This window comes from Berghia stephanieae, chromosome 13, assembly GCF_034508935.2.
Source record: "Berghia stephanieae isolate SIO BIC M18660-M18661 chromosome 13, UCSD_Bste_1.3, whole genome shotgun sequence".
NCBI classification, from domain to species: domain Eukaryota; kingdom Metazoa; phylum Mollusca; class Gastropoda; order Nudibranchia; family Aeolidiidae; genus Berghia; species Berghia stephanieae.
This window is the reverse complement of record NC_088372.1, coordinates 8,961,519-8,978,135: the sequence shown is the minus strand read 5'-3', so window position 1 is coordinate 8,978,135 and position 16,617 is coordinate 8,961,519.

Genomic DNA, 16,617 nt, shown 5'->3' with positions numbered 1-16,617 from the left:
TTTTTTGGTATGTTTTCAATGACGGGACGGGGGTGGTTGCTGTTTTTATTAATGTAGCTAATGGTGTTGTTTGGTTTTCTGAACGGTTGGAATGAATTGGATTTTATGTCGAATGTGATGTCGAGGAAGTCAACTGTTTTTTTGTTTGCTTCTATCGTGATTTTCAAGTTGTTGTTTTGGAATATTTTACAAATTTGTTTTTTGATGTTTTCGTTCGCTCTTGGTCGTCTGTTGTTTATAGCGAGTCCGTCATCTCTATAGAGGCCGATGTATGTGTGTGTATGTTGCAGTTGTGACAGGATGTAGAGTCCGACCAGTTCGCATGTTTCAGCACCGTCGAACGAACCCATTGTTACGTCGAAATCATTATGTCGCTTTGTCCACGGCGTCCACAGATAAATATGTAGGACTAACAGAACATAATTTCAAAACAAGATACAACCTCCACACCTCAACATTCAGAAACACTAACAAAAAAACATCCACAAAACTCAGCGAACATATTTGGAAATTAAAAGACAACAAACTAGACCACGACATTTCATGGAAAATTTTATCTAAAGCAACAGGATACACACCAACATCAAAATAATGTAGCTTATGCCGGGAAGAGAAATATACTATAATCAAACACCCTCATGAAGCCACACTCAACACGAAAAGTGAGATGTACGGAACGTGTCCACATCGGCGGAAATTCTTGTTAATTAACTTTAAACTGGAACCTCTTCAAGAAACAACAACAGTCAACAAAACAACTCAGTCCTGACGATGGCAAATTAAGCCTGAAACATTAATGTAGACTGTCTCAAACATTGTGGTAAATATTTTAAAAAATAATATATATATATATATATATATATATATATATATATATATATATATATATATATATATATTTCTATCTCTGTGTGCTTACCACAATTTGATATTTTGGGCCGTGAGACGCAGATCTAAGTTTTCATTTTATTGTACAGGTCCTATTTGTCTTTTTCAATTATGGCAATGCAGTTATCTTGTATCCTCTAACACAAATGTCTGACGGATAGCAGTATTGGTAATGATAATGGAAAAAGTGTTGATATTGATGGCAACAATGACGATATTGATATTGAAATTGACTGCAAGAGGGTCGATATTGGTATTGAATGATGGCGACAGTGTTGGTATTTGTATTGATGATTGCAGCAATGAGGATACTGATAGCAACACTGATGGTATTGGTATTGCTCATGACAAGAGTTTTTATATTGCAATTTATCACTAAGAAAAAAATTTCTTCCGTTAAGCACAACGCTATTACGCCGTCCAGTGAAGATAGGTGTCTTAAAGTCAATCAATGCTTCATCAACCAAAACAAAAGTATTGTCGATCTTTACGATTAGTTTCTTATTTCCCGTGAGTTGCTCATCCTTCATCTGAACATTCTTTTCACGACGACTCCTTCGCAGCCAGTGTCTCTCAGAACATCGACGACTTACTGCTTTCCCATGATTCCTCTCTTCACAGGTAATCTCTTGTTCTCCGCCCGACCATATCCACTGCAAGATCCACTGCTAGTCACAGGCACACTGACGTGAATACTACCGCCCTTAACTGGCAAGTGTTAATATCGGTTTCCATGGAACCAAAATAATAGATATAGATAACAATAAATACAACAGTATTGATATTGATATTGGGTATTGAATTCTGGGGTAACTTTAGACAGTAGTGTCGGTGCCATTAAGCGTACCATAACTGAAAGGCAGTAATTGATTGATACTTACATTCTGTTAATCACACATTGACAAGAGAGAAAACATCAAAGATTAGTATTTTATCTGTATCGATTGTATAGAAACACAATAACTTAATATTTTGTATAGCGGAATATAAACTAAACCCTCTCTTCAAGTGCATTAAAAGGTGTCTTTTATCATCAGCTCAACTAAAAGAGTAGGACGAGACATGACGCCAGTTAGGGGTTATCACAATATTGTCGCAAAAAGACAAATACATTTTAAAATCTAGGTACTCAATTTACGGTTGACTTGTGTGAGATAATTTGAGTAAAGACTTTTTCCCAAGAACTATGCGCTGAACGAGACTGGAACCCAGACCTTCCGATCCGAAAGCGAATGTCATAACACAAGAGCACATAACACACAAATCGTATAAATTACACGTTTAATTGTTTTAAAACTTTTGTGAGAATTATTTCTTTTAATGAAATGAAAATATTCATCCCATCTTTTCCAGTATTCATTAGGTGTGTTTACTAACAGAAATGGAACCACCTACTCTCTCTCCCTTCTCTCCCTCTCCCTCTCTCTGTCTGACTATCTCTCTATCTATCTATCTATCTATCTATCTATCTATCTATCTATCTATCTATCTATCTATCTATCCATCTTTCTTTCGATTTATCTCTTTCTCTCTTTGTCTCTTTGATTACTTTATTTTGATAATGTGAGCTGTGTGAAATCATTCTAAGGTATGAGATAATTTGAGTAAACACTATCCCCGAAAAGACTCAACTATATGATGAACGAGACTGGAACCCAGGACCTTCCGATCCGAAAGCGATTGTCAAAACATATGACGACATAACGCACAAATGGTAATAATTACACGTTTAATTGTTTTAAAACTGTTGTGTAAATTATTTTATTTATTGAAAGTAAAATGTTCATCCCATCTTCTCCAATATTCCTTTAGGTGTGTTTACTAACGGAAATTGTACCAACTACTCTCTGTCATTTTCTCTATTTTTCTCTATTTCTCTCTCTATATCTCTATCTCTCTCTTTCTATCTATCTATCTATCATTTTATCTATCTATCCATATACCTTTCTATTGATCTATTTCTCTTTTCTCACTTTGATTACTTTATTTGGATATTTTGAGCCATGAGACATTGTTCTACGTTTATTTGTTCAATTTACATGCCCTGTTAAATTTGTCTTATTGTTATATGACAATTCAGGTATACCGGTATCTTGTACGCTCTAACACCAACCGCTACCGGACAGCAATATTGGTAATGATGTTGGCAAAGGTGACAAAAGTGATGATATTGGTATTGAATATGGCCAAAAGAAAAACGATTGTGATACCACAAGACCACAAAACCCCACAATTCGTATTAAATACACGTTTAATTCTTTTAAACCCGTTGAGTTTCTCATTCTATTAAATCAAATTCACACGATCATCCCATGTTCTCCCATATTACTTACTCGTGTTCACTTACCAGAGACAAGCAACCTCTCTCTCTCTCTCTCTCTCTCTCTCTCTCTCTCTATATATATATATATATATATATATATATATATATATATATATATATATTTATATAAAGTTAATCGATCTCTTATATTTGCTTTCCTCTCCTCCGCCGATAATTCCATCACATCTGCCTCCTTTCCATATCTCGCCAATGATTCTGACATCTCGATATCAAATTTTAATTACAACACGAATCACAATTTTAATAAATATAATTCACCTTTTTAAAGGTTACAAATATTTTAGTTATCCAATCTTTGGACACACAAACCCCAAATGTAAAGACTCTGGGTCAGACTTCGTTAATTCAATTCATTAGTTATCAATTATATACTAAAATGAATACAAATATATAATACGATCACCTAGGACGGTGTTCTCTCAGTAACTAAACTAACACAAGACATTCTTCTTACGATCAGTTCTAAGTCCAAAAAAAAGTGCAAATATGTTCACACAGTCAACATTCACACTCGCATGCGAAACATGCAAAACACAAAAGGAGTACTCCTGGAAAGAACCCTAACATAATTACACACAGCTGAACAACTACATTCGCACAAATGCAAAAAACTTTATATTCATACTATGCAAGTATCGATGGCGGCAACAGTGTGTTTATTGAGAATTGCATTCTTATAGTCACAAATGGAAAGAAAAAAGAAGGAAAAAAACAGTAATCCTTTCCGTGAATATAGGTAGATTATTTTTCTTTTTATCGATTGCACAAAAACACAAAAACTTGATCTTTTGATTAGTGCAATATACACTCAATGTGCTTAAAGCGCTTTACAAGATGTCCCCTGTCATCAGCTTCACTAAACAAGTAGGATGAGTCGTGACCCAAGTTAGGTGACATCAAAATATTTTTAGACACGGACTACGAACTCATTTTACACCCATGTACGGTGAGAGAATGTTAGTAAAGATTCTTTCTCAGGGATTCTTATTTAATTTCTATTTTCTGTCTTATGACAATTCAGGTATCTTCTAACCTCTAAAACCAATCGTACCGGATAGCAATATTGGTATTGATGATGGCTAAGGTGTTAAAATTGAGGACAATAGTGTTGATATTGGTATTGAATGAGACAATAGTCTTGATGTCGGTATTGATGGTGGCAATAGTTGTGATATTGGTATTGGTCATAACAACGGTGATGATATTGGTATGTATCACGGTAACATTGATGATGTTGGTATTGATGATGGCATGAGTGTTGATATTAGTATTGATGGTGGCAACAGTGTTGATATTGGTATGATGGTGGCAACTGTGTTGATGCTAGTATTGCTTATGGCAAGTGTAAATATCGGTTTCCATTGGACCAAAATAATAGATATAGATAACACTGAATACAACATTAATGATATTTATATTGGGTATTGAATTCTGGGGTAACTATAGACAGTAGTGTCGGTGCCATTATGCGTACCATAACTGAAAATCAGTAATTGATTCATACTTACTCTCTGTTAATCACACATGGATAAGAGAAAAAAAAAACAACAAATATTAGACCTTTCAATAAATATAGTTTAATTATTTTAGCTGTACCAATTGTATAGCAACACAAAAACTTGATATTTTGTATAGCGGAACATACACTAAACCATCTTTAAGCGCATTATATGGTGTCCCCAGTCATCAGCTCAACTAATAGAGTAGGACGAGACATGACGCCAGTTAGGGGTTAGTACAATATTTTAGCATACAGACAAATACATGTTAACGTCCAGGTACTCAATTTACGGATGACTTGTATGAGATAATTTGAGTAAAGATTTTTCCCAAGGACTCAACTATGCGCTGAACGAGACTGGACCCCAGGACCTTCCGATCCGAAATCGAATGTCATAACATAAGACCGCTAACGCACAAATCGTATTCATTACACGTTTAATTGTTTTAAAACCGTCGTGTAAATTATTTCAATGAATGAAATGAAAATGTTCATACCATCTTCTCCGGTATTCTTTAGGTGTGTTTACTAACGGAAATGGAACCACCTACTCTCTCTCTCTCTCTCACTCTCTCTCTCTCTGTGTCCTTTTTCTCGCTCTTTCTCTCTCTCTCCTCTCTCTCTCTCTCTCTCTCTCTCTCTCTCTCTCTCTCTCTCTCTCTCTATATATATATATATATATATATATATATATATATATATATATAACTATCTATCCATCTACTCTATCTTTCTATCTATCTCTTTTTCTCTTTCTCATTTTGATTACTTTATTATATACTGTGAGCCGTGTGAAATCTAAGCTTCTTCTTTTTTAATTTACAGGCCCTGTTCAATTTGTCTGTTTGTTATATGACAATTCAGGTATCATGTACGCTCTAACACCAGCCTGTACCGGACAGCAATATTGGTACTGATGTTGGCTAAGATGTTGAAATTGATGACAATACTGATGATAGTGGTATTGAATATGACACAAAAACGATTGTCATACCACAAGACCACATAACCCCACAAATTGTATTAATAACTATACGTATATTTTTTTTAAAACCCGTTGCATTTCTCATTCTAATAAATTAAATTCACATGATCATACCATATTCTCCAATATTCTTATTCTGTTCACGAACCAAAGTCTAGCCACCTATTCTCTCTCTCTCTCTCTCTCTCTCTCTCTCTCTCTCTCTCTATCTATCTATCTATCTATCTATCTATCTATCTATCTCTCTCACTCTCTGTTTCTCTCTCTGTCTCTCTCTTTCTCTCTTTCTCTCTCTGTCTCTCTCTCTCTCTCTCTCTCTCTCTCCCTCTCTCTCTATCTTTAACTATCTATTTCTCTATCTATCTATATATCAATCTATCTATCTATCAATCTCTTTCTATCTAACTATATATCTGTCTATCTATCTATTTATCTATCAATCTATATATCTATCTATCTACATTGATATATATATCAATCTGTCTGTACTTATCACAATTTGATATTTTGGGTCGTTAGACGCATATCCAAATTTTCATTTTATTGTACAGGCAATATTTGTCTTTTTTCAATGATGGCAAATCAGTTATCTCGTATCCTCTAAAACTAGCACGTGACGGATAGCAATATTGGTAATGATAATGGCAAAGTGTTGATATTAATCTCAAGTGTGATTATATTGATATTGATATTGACAGCAAGAGGGTTGATATTGGTATTGATGATGGCGACATTGTTGGTATTTGTATTGAAGATGGCAACAGTGTTTATACTGATAGCAATAGTGATGATATTGGTTTTGCTCATGACAAGAGTGTTGATACTGATTTTGATCACTAAGAAAAAAATGGCTTCTGTTAAGCACAATGCTTTTACGCTGCCACTGAAGAAAAGTATTATAAAGTTAATAATAATCAATGCTTCGTAAACCAAAACAAAAGTATTGTCGATCTTTACGATTAGTTTCTTGTTTCCCGTGAGTTTTTCATCCTTGGCGAATATTTATTTGACGAGGGCTCCTTCGCAGCCCGTGTCCCTCAAAACATCGACTTCCTGCTTTCCGGTGATTTCTCTCATCACAAGTAATCTCTGGTTCTCCGCCCGACAATATTCACTGCAAGATCCACAGCTAGTCACAGGCACACTGACGTGAATACGACTGTCCTTAACTTCGGTTTTTATGCTCATCTCGTCATATGATGCTGTCGTAATTATGTTTGTTTCGTCAGGCTGTGACGCTTCCGATTCTTCAACTACATTTTCTAGGGTTTTAGTTTTCTATTCTCTAAGATGTGTAGCTAGATCCTTGGGACAGACACCCATAAACTGCTCTTTAATGAACAGGTCACTCAAACTGTCGTAATCTTTCTCAATCTGGTCAAGGTGACCCATCTCTCCAGATACATTTTCAGTCGAGTGACGAACATAGATGCATTTTCTCCGTCCTCCGGTATTCCTTGAAGAAACTGTCCTCGGTATCCGTCTTCTGTCAAGGTATATCTTATATGTAACGTTTCCTTGACGGTATCGTAATCTTATGCATCTGCCGTTGATAATCGACTGTAACAGTCCAACGCATGAGCTATGGATGATGGTATGAGTGATGATATTAGGCGTTTAACGAAATCGGGTCGAACGAGACGCCGAACGCCGAACCCGAACGGACATAGCCTTCTCACGTGACCATGAACGAGATCTGGATAGTGAAGACTCTCAAGCGGTATGCAGCATCGGATCTAAGGTCACGTGATAGAGGATAGCTTGGGTTGCTGTTGGCTTGTGTTAGGGGAGGGGCAAGGTCAGTGTCATTCAATAGTATATAATTGTGCACGTGGCGCTCTATACAGAGAGAAAATTATAAATTGATTACGGGCGAAGGTGGGGGGAGGGGGGGGAGGGGGGTTGACTCACAAACGATCTAGGTGTTGGGCTTCGGGTAGACCATGATACGAAATCAAAGAGAAAAGGCCGCTGGTACTTGGATGGTGGAAATGGTTGGGGGGGGGGGGGGCGGGGGGGGGGGGGGGTAGTGACAATCAGCATGGGATGTATATATTAACATTAATAATATAGGCAATAGATGACCAGGGATGTGTATTGTTTGTGTATTGTTTGTATATGTTTGTGTGTTTGTGTGTGTGTGCGCGCGCGTGTGTGTGTGAAAGAGATTACACAAAAATACCTTTCTCGGGAGCTTCCAAATGATTACGTATACGATAAATTTGAAAACCACATTGTTGAATCAGCTTGCAAAAAGGAGAACATTTATCTTTGTTTCACAAAAATAGGTTTAGAAATAAAAAATGTTTCTAGTAGATTGATTTTGAAAGAAAATATTGCTCAATTTTTATTAATTTAATGATAGTTTCTTTATTTTCCGGTCGGTTTTCTTGATTTATATCTCATTTTTCAATTCTCAATGCGACGAGCACACTGATGTATCTCGTGTGATTCAAAAGCGTTTGTTTCTTTTAATATATATATATATATATATATATATATATATATATATATTATATATATATATATATATATATATATATATATATATATATATACTGAGAGTCCTCACTAATTAATTCCTGAGCGTTGAGACGGTGACGCAACTATTACATACAAGACCTTGCAGTCGAGTCGGCAGGGCTTTTGGGTTACACAACCACTATTTACCCATCGGTCAGCGGTACTCTTTGATGTATACAATACTCACCGCTTTTACGCAAAGCCGCCTGCCCATAAATCAAGAGATGGTCTCCTAATTGTTCACAAGCGAACTGTCAAACGAGCAATCGATGATTGGATAAGAATCTCAAGATCTCATAAAATAAGGTAAGTTTTGGAGAGGTGATATCCCCCCACCCGTCATCGGACAGAACTTTCATTGCGTTATATCATATTAGCTCCGCCTTCTCTTTCTATTCCGGAGTGACGAGATTAGACGAGAGGACACGAGAAAAAACTGATCACGTGATCGGTAAGTCGTTCGTTCGGTGTCCGTTCGGTGAGCAACTATAACTCGGTATTGGTATGGATTACGGTAACATTGATGATGTCATGAGTGTTGATATTCGTGGCAATAGTGTCGATATTGGTATGATGGTGGCAATTGTGTTGATGCTGGTATTGCTTATGGCAAGTGTTAATATCGGTTCCATAGAACCAAACTAATAGATATAGATAACAATAAATACAACAGTATTGATATGGATATTGGGTAGTGAATTCTGGGGTAACTATAGACAGTAGTGTCAGTGCTTTTAAGCGTACCATAACTGAAAGACAGAAACTGATTGATACTTACCGCCTGTTAATCACACATGGATAAGAGAAATAAACAACAAAGATTAGACCTTTCAATATATATAGTTTAAGTATTTTATTTGTATCAATTGTATAGAAACAGAATAACTTGATATTTTGTATAGCGGAATTTACACTAAGCCCTTTTAAACCGCTTTATAAGGTGTCGCCAGTAATAAGCTCAACTAAAAGAGTAGGACGAGACATGCCGCAAGTTCTGGGTTATTACAATATTTTCTCATACTGACAAATACTTGTTAACCTCCAGGTACTCAATTTACGGACGATTTGTTTGAGATAATTTGAGCAAAGACTGTTCCCAAGGACTCACCTATATGCTGAACGAGACTGGACCCCAGGAACTTCTGATCCGAAAGGGAATGTCATAACATAAGACCACATAACGGACAAATCGTATTAATTACACGTTTAATTGTTTTAAAACCGTTTTGTAATTTATTTCATTTAATTAAATGAAAATGGTCATCCCATCTTCTCCAGTAATCTTTAGGTTGTTTCATCATCATCATCATCATCATCATCATCATCATCATCATCATACTCATCATCATCATCATCATCATCATCATCATCATCATCATCATCATCATCATCATTGCCTTTTTCACCCTGGGTCAGGGTATAGGCCACAGACAAACATTTTCCATCCTTCTCTATTCTGAGCTAACTTTTTTATCTCATTCCAGGTCTTACCACTTCTCTGTATATCAGCTTCTTTAATTCTTCTCCATGTTCCTCGTGGCCTTCCCCTTTATCTTCTGCCCTGAGGGTTCCAGTCCAATACTTTCTTTGTTATAGTGGAGTCATTCTTTCTTAGCGTGTGTCCAATCCACCTCCATCGTCTTCTTCCTATTTCCTCTCCCACTGGTTTCTGCTGTATTCTTTTACATGCTTCTTCATTTTTCATACTATCCATCCATTTTATTCTGAGTAGCTTACGCATACACCTGTCTACGAAAATCTGTACCCTCCTTATACATGCCTGTGATGCGTTCCAAGTTTCACATCCTTACAGTAGAACAGACTTCACGTTTGAGTTGAAAAGTCTTAGCTTTAGCCGAAGGGAGATATATTGAGTTCTCCAAACTCTGTCTAAAGATGTCAATGCAGCATGTGCCTTTTCGATTCGTGATTTCACCTCTGTTTCCGTACCTCCATTCTTGTCAATTATAAATTTTCCGAGATAGCAGAAGGTGTCTATATCTTCGAGTTCTTGGTCTTTTACTATGATCTGCTCCCTTTGACAAGTACATATCCTCAAGAACTTTGACTTGAGGTGTGTTTACTTACGGAAATTCAACCACCTACTCTCTCTCTCTCCATTTTCTCTCTTTCTCTCTCTCTCTATCTGTCTCTCCCTCTCTCTTTCTCTCTCTATTTATCTCTCTCTCCTTCTATCTATCTATCCATGTACCTTTCTATTTATTTCTTCATCTCTTTCTCTATTTGATTACTTTATTTTGATATTGTGAGCCGTGTGAAATCATTCTAATGGTTTTTAAAAAAATTTACAGTCCCTGTTTAATTTGTCTTTTTGTCATACTATGACAATTCAGGTATCTTGTACGCTCTAACACCAACCGGTACCGGACAACAATATTGGTAATGATGTTGAAATTGATGACAATAGTGATGATAGTGGTATTGAATATGGCATAAAACGATTGTCATACCACAAGACCTTATAACCCCACAAATGGTATTAATTACACGTATAATTTTTTAAAACCCGCTGCATTTCTTATTCTAATCAATTAAATTAACATGATCACCTCATATTCTCCAATATTCCTTATTGTGTTCACTTACTTTCTCTCTCTCTCTCTCTCTCTCTCTCTCTCTCTCTCTCTCTCTCTTTTTTTTTCTCACTCTCTCCCTCTCTCTCTCTCTCTCTCTCTCTCTCTCTCTCTCTCTCTATCAATCTATCTATATATCTATCTATCTATCTATCTATCTATCTATATAGCGATCTATCTCTCTCTCTATCTTTATATATATATATATATATATATATTATATATATATATATATATATATATATATAAATCTGTCTGTGCTATGTTTGGGGGGGGGGGCGTGAGACATATATCCAAGTTTTCATTTTATTATACAGGCCCTATTTGTCTTTTTTCAATTATGGCAAAGCAGTTATCTCGTATCCGCTAAAACTAGAACTTGACGGATAGCAATATTGGTAATGATAATGGCAAAAATGTTGATATTAATGTTAAGAGTGATATTATTGTTATCGATATTGACAGCAAGAGGGTCGATATTGGTATTGATGATGGCAACATTGTTGGTATTTGTATTACTGATGGCAACAGTGATGATACTGATAGTATCATTGATTATATTGGTTTTGCTCATAGCAAGGGTGTTGATATTGATATTGATCATTGAGTAAAAAATAGAAACTGTTAAGCACAACGCTTTTACGCTGCCACTGAAGAAAGGTGTTTTAAAGTCAAGCAATGCTTCATCAACCAAAACAAAAGTATTGTCTATCATTACGATTAGTCTCTTTTTTGCCCTGATTTGCTCATCCTTCACGAATATTCTTTTCACGAGGTCTCCTTCGCAGCCAGTGTCTCTCATAACATCGACTTCCTGCTTTCCGATGATTCCTCCCAACACTGGTAATCTCTGGTTCTCCACCCGACCATGTTCACTGGAAGATCCACAGCTAGTCAGAGGCACACGACGTGAATACTACCGTCCTTAACTTCGGTTTTTATGCTCATCACGTCCCATGCTGCTGTTGTGCTTATGTTTGCTTCGTCAGGCTGTGACGCTTCCGATTCTGCAAGTACATTGTCTAGGATTTTAGTTTTATTTTCTCTAAGATATGTAGCTAGATCATTGGGACAGACACCAATAAACTGCTCTTTAATGAACAGGTCTCTCAAACTGTCGTAATCTTTCTCAATCTTGGCAAGGTCGACCCATCTCTCCAGATACGTTTTCACTTGCGTGACGAACATAGATGCAATTTCTTCGTCCTCTGGCATGCCTTGGCAAAACTGCTCTCTTTATCCGTTTTCTGTCAATGTATATCTCATTTGTAGCTTATCCTTGACGACGTGACAATAACGCCGATAAATACATGGGCCAGGACGATATATGCCACTGACTATTATCCGCAAACCGCTCAAAACCAAGTAACCAACTATCCAGATCATCTTTGCCGTCTGCGGATGCTGGAATTTGTGATAGTTTTGATATGGCTGTACTATCATGTTAACAGATGGAAAAGAGGAGGAAAGTCTACCATTTCCGATTCATGCTGCATTCTATCTTCGATTCGTCTTTCTTCAGTTCGTCTTTCTTCAGATAATCGTTCCCTTATAAATGCTTTCCTCTCCTCCGCCGATATTTCCAAAACGTCTGCCTTCGTTCCAAATCTCGTCAATGATTCTGACATCTCGATATCAAATTTGGATTAAAATTCGAATCACAATTGTAATAATTATAACTCACCTTTTTAAAGGTTACGAATATTTTAGTTATCCAATCTTTGGACAAACCCCCCAAATGTAAAGACTCTGGTTCGGAGTTCGTTAATTCAATTGATTAATTATCAATAATACTAAATTTAAAACAAATATATAATACGATATTCTAGGAGCGAGTTCTCTCAGTAACTAAACTAAAACAAAACAATTGTCTTACGATTTTTCTAAGTCACAAAAAGTGCTAATATGTTCACACAGTCAACATTCACACTCGCATGCGAAACCTGCACAACACAAAATGCGTAACTCTGACACACAGCCGAACAACTACATTTACACAAATCCAAACAACTCTAATATCTTACAATACAAGTTAGATAAATATTCGTATTGATGGCGGCAACGGTGTTCTTATTGGTATTGATGGTGGCAACAGTGTGTTTATTGAGAATTGCATTCTTTTAGTCACACGTGGGGAGTTGAAGAAAGAAAACAAAACACAACAGTAACCCTTTCAGTGAATATATGTAAAGTATTTTTTTTTGTATCGATTGCACAAAAACTCAAAAACTTGATCTTTTGAGTAGTGCAATATACATTCAACGTGTTTAAAGCGCTTTACACGGTGTACCGTGTCATCAGATTCACTAAACAAGTAGGATGAGACATAACGCCAGTTAGGTGACATCACAATATTTTCAGACACGGACTACGAACTCATTTTACACACATGTACGGTGGGAGAATGTTAGTAGATATTATTTCTCAGGGAGTCATATTTCATTTGTGTGTTTTGTCTCATGAAAATTCAGGTATCTTCTACCCCCTAAAACAAATCGGATAGCACTAATTGTACTGATGATAGAAAATGTGTTAAAATTGATGACAACAATGTTGATCTTGGTATTGAATGAGACAATAGTCTTGGTGTTGGTGTTGATTGTGGCAACAGTTGTGATATTGGTAATGGTTCTAACAACGGCGATGATATTGGTATGTATTACGGTAACATTGATGATGTTGGTATTGATGATGGCATGATTGTTGTTATTGGTATTAATGGTGGCAACAGTGTCAATATTTGTATGATGGTGGCAACAGTGTTGATACCGGTATTGCTAATGGAAAGTGTTAATATCAGTTTCCATGGAACCAAAAGAATAGATAGAGATAACAATAAATCAACAGTGTTGATATTGATATTGGCTATTGAATTCTGGGGTAACTATAGACAGTAAGTAGTGTCAGTGCCATTAAGCGTACCATAACTGAAAGACATTAATTGATTGATACTTACCGCCTGTTGATAAGATGGATTAGAGAAATCAACAACAAAGATTAGACATTTCGATAAATATAGTTTAAGTATTTTATTTGCATCAATTATATAGAAACACGATAACTTGATATTTTGTATAGCAGAATATACACTAAACCGCAATAAAGCGCTTTATAACGTGTCCCCAGTGATCAGCTCAACTAAAAGAGTAAGAAGAGACATGAGGCCAGTGAGGGGTTATTACAATATTTTCGCATACTGACAAATACATGTTAACGTCCAAGTACACAGAGACTGGAACCCAGGACCCTCCGATCTGAAATCAAACGTCATACCCGAAGACCACATAACGCACAAATCGTATCAATTACACGTTTAACTGTTTTAAAACCGTTAGGTATATTATTTCATTTAATGGAATTAAAATGTTCATCCCATCTTCACCAATATTCTTTAAGTGTGTTCACTAACGGAAATTGAACCAACTACTCTCTCTCTCTCTTTTCTCTCTTTCTCTCTCTCATTTTCTTCCTCTCTCTCTATCTCTCTCTCTATCTATCCATCTATCTATCTATCTATCTATCTATCTATCTATCTATCTATCTATCTATCTATCTATCTATCTATCTATCTATCTATCTATATATATATATATATATATATATATATATATATATATATATATATATATATATATATATATATATATATATCCCTCTACCTTTCTATTTATCTCTTTCTTTTTATTTCATTGATTACTTTATTTTTTGAGCCGTGAGACATCGTTCTAAGATTGTTTTTTAAATTTACAGGCCCCCATAAATATATCTTTTTGTTATATGACAATTCAGGTATCTTGTACGGTCTAACACCAACTGGTACCGGACAGCAATTTTGGTAATAATGTTGGCAAAAGTTTTGAAATTAATGACAAAAGTGATGATGTTGGTATTGAATATGACCAAAAAAAAAAAAAACGATTTTCATACCACAAGAAAACATAACCCCACAATTCGCATTAATTACACGTTTAATTATTTTAAACCCGTTGAGTTACTCATTCTATTAAATCAAATTCACACGATCATCCCATGTTCTCCAATATTCCTGAGTTGTGTTTACTTACCAAAGTCAAGCCACCTACTCTCTCTCACTTTCTCTCTCTCTCTTTCTCTCTCTCTTTCTCTCTCTCTCTCTCTCTCCCTCTCTCTCTCTCTCTCTGCCTATCTACCTATCTATCTATCAATCTGTTTATCTATCTAGGCATCTATCTCTCTATCTATCTTATAGATCTATCTTTCTCTCTCTCTCTCTCTCTCTCTCTATATATATATATATATATATATATATATATATATATATATATATATATATATATATATATATAATATATATATATATATATATATATATATATATATATATATCCTATCTTTAAAAAATATAGCATTGTGGAGAACAGTTTGCTTATTTGCGTCAATAAAAAAAATGTAAGACGCACAACTTTACTGAAAGATTTGAAAATTACAAAAGTATTTTTTACACATAGATTAACAGATAACTTGATTTCCTTTTATAATTTAAAGTCAGTTTGAAAGGTCGTTGAGTCAAACAGATATCATAAAATATGTATCGACGACACTAAGACTCTTAAAATCAACTAATTTTGACAATGTAAAAAGTTGTCAGTTTGTGTCATCTATTTATGACATCAAGTATTATTATTACTTCCATTGTGTTGTTGAATTAGCGGTGATCAGTGTTGTTATGTAGTAGTATGTTCTAATTGCGTGTATATTTGTGTGTGTGCGTGTGATTGTGTTTGTGTGTGTGTTGTGTGTGGTGCATAGATGTGTGTGTGTGTGTGTGTTGGCATTTTTCAGCAAATCGTGGCATTCATAGTGATATTATTCACTTGATCACATGAAGGTATTCGGATTTACACAAATTTTAAACAAGTTTCACCGATTAACAAAGTCTACTAATATTACTGCCAATATTACGGTCGTTTTTATGCCATCGATGTGATAATTATTGCCCTGGGAAATATTTAGTTAAACGTTGTCGGCAAACTGTTAATTGTATCTGTCTAGCTTCTACACCGAACAATCTTGCAATTTTTTGCGTCTGATTCAGATTTTCATTTGACCTCACATAAGTTAAGTAAAGGGGAGATATTCCGAAAGCTCTTACATCCCCAGTATTCTTTCAAATTGTATTTTCACCGTAAATCTTTTGTCATGCGTTTATTTATTTAATTTCTCATCATATAGAAGAATTTTTTTAAACTCTAGAACAAACGTTGATAGATTTGTGAAAGTTTAAAATTTCCTAATTTGACCATTGTTTTGATTCTCGGCCGCCATTTTAATTTGTGAAGTATTGAAAGGTAGTGCAAAACAGTCTGAGAGTTTTTTTTTTCTATTAGGGTTAGTCATAATGCTAGGGTGTTTATTTTCCTCTTAGGGTTAGTTAAAGGTACTCATGTTTTACTTTTTTCTTGGGGTTAATTGAGGGAATATTATTTAAGTGGTCTACCTTTGTAGGATTTTTCGGAAGGCCTCCCAAGTTAAGCCTGGTAAAGAGTTGTGACTTAATGATATTGATATTTACTGACTGATAAACTAAAATCATAAAGCATGGCAACGACAAGCACATCGATTAAAGTGTGCATCTAATCGTAATTAAGATAATCAAGAAAAAAATTAAGGCAATATCGAATGAAAATAGTTCTTTCCACGCGAGATTGTGGGATTTTTACTAATATATATTTATGAATATATATTTTATATATATATATATATATATATATATATATATATATATATATATATATATATTGTC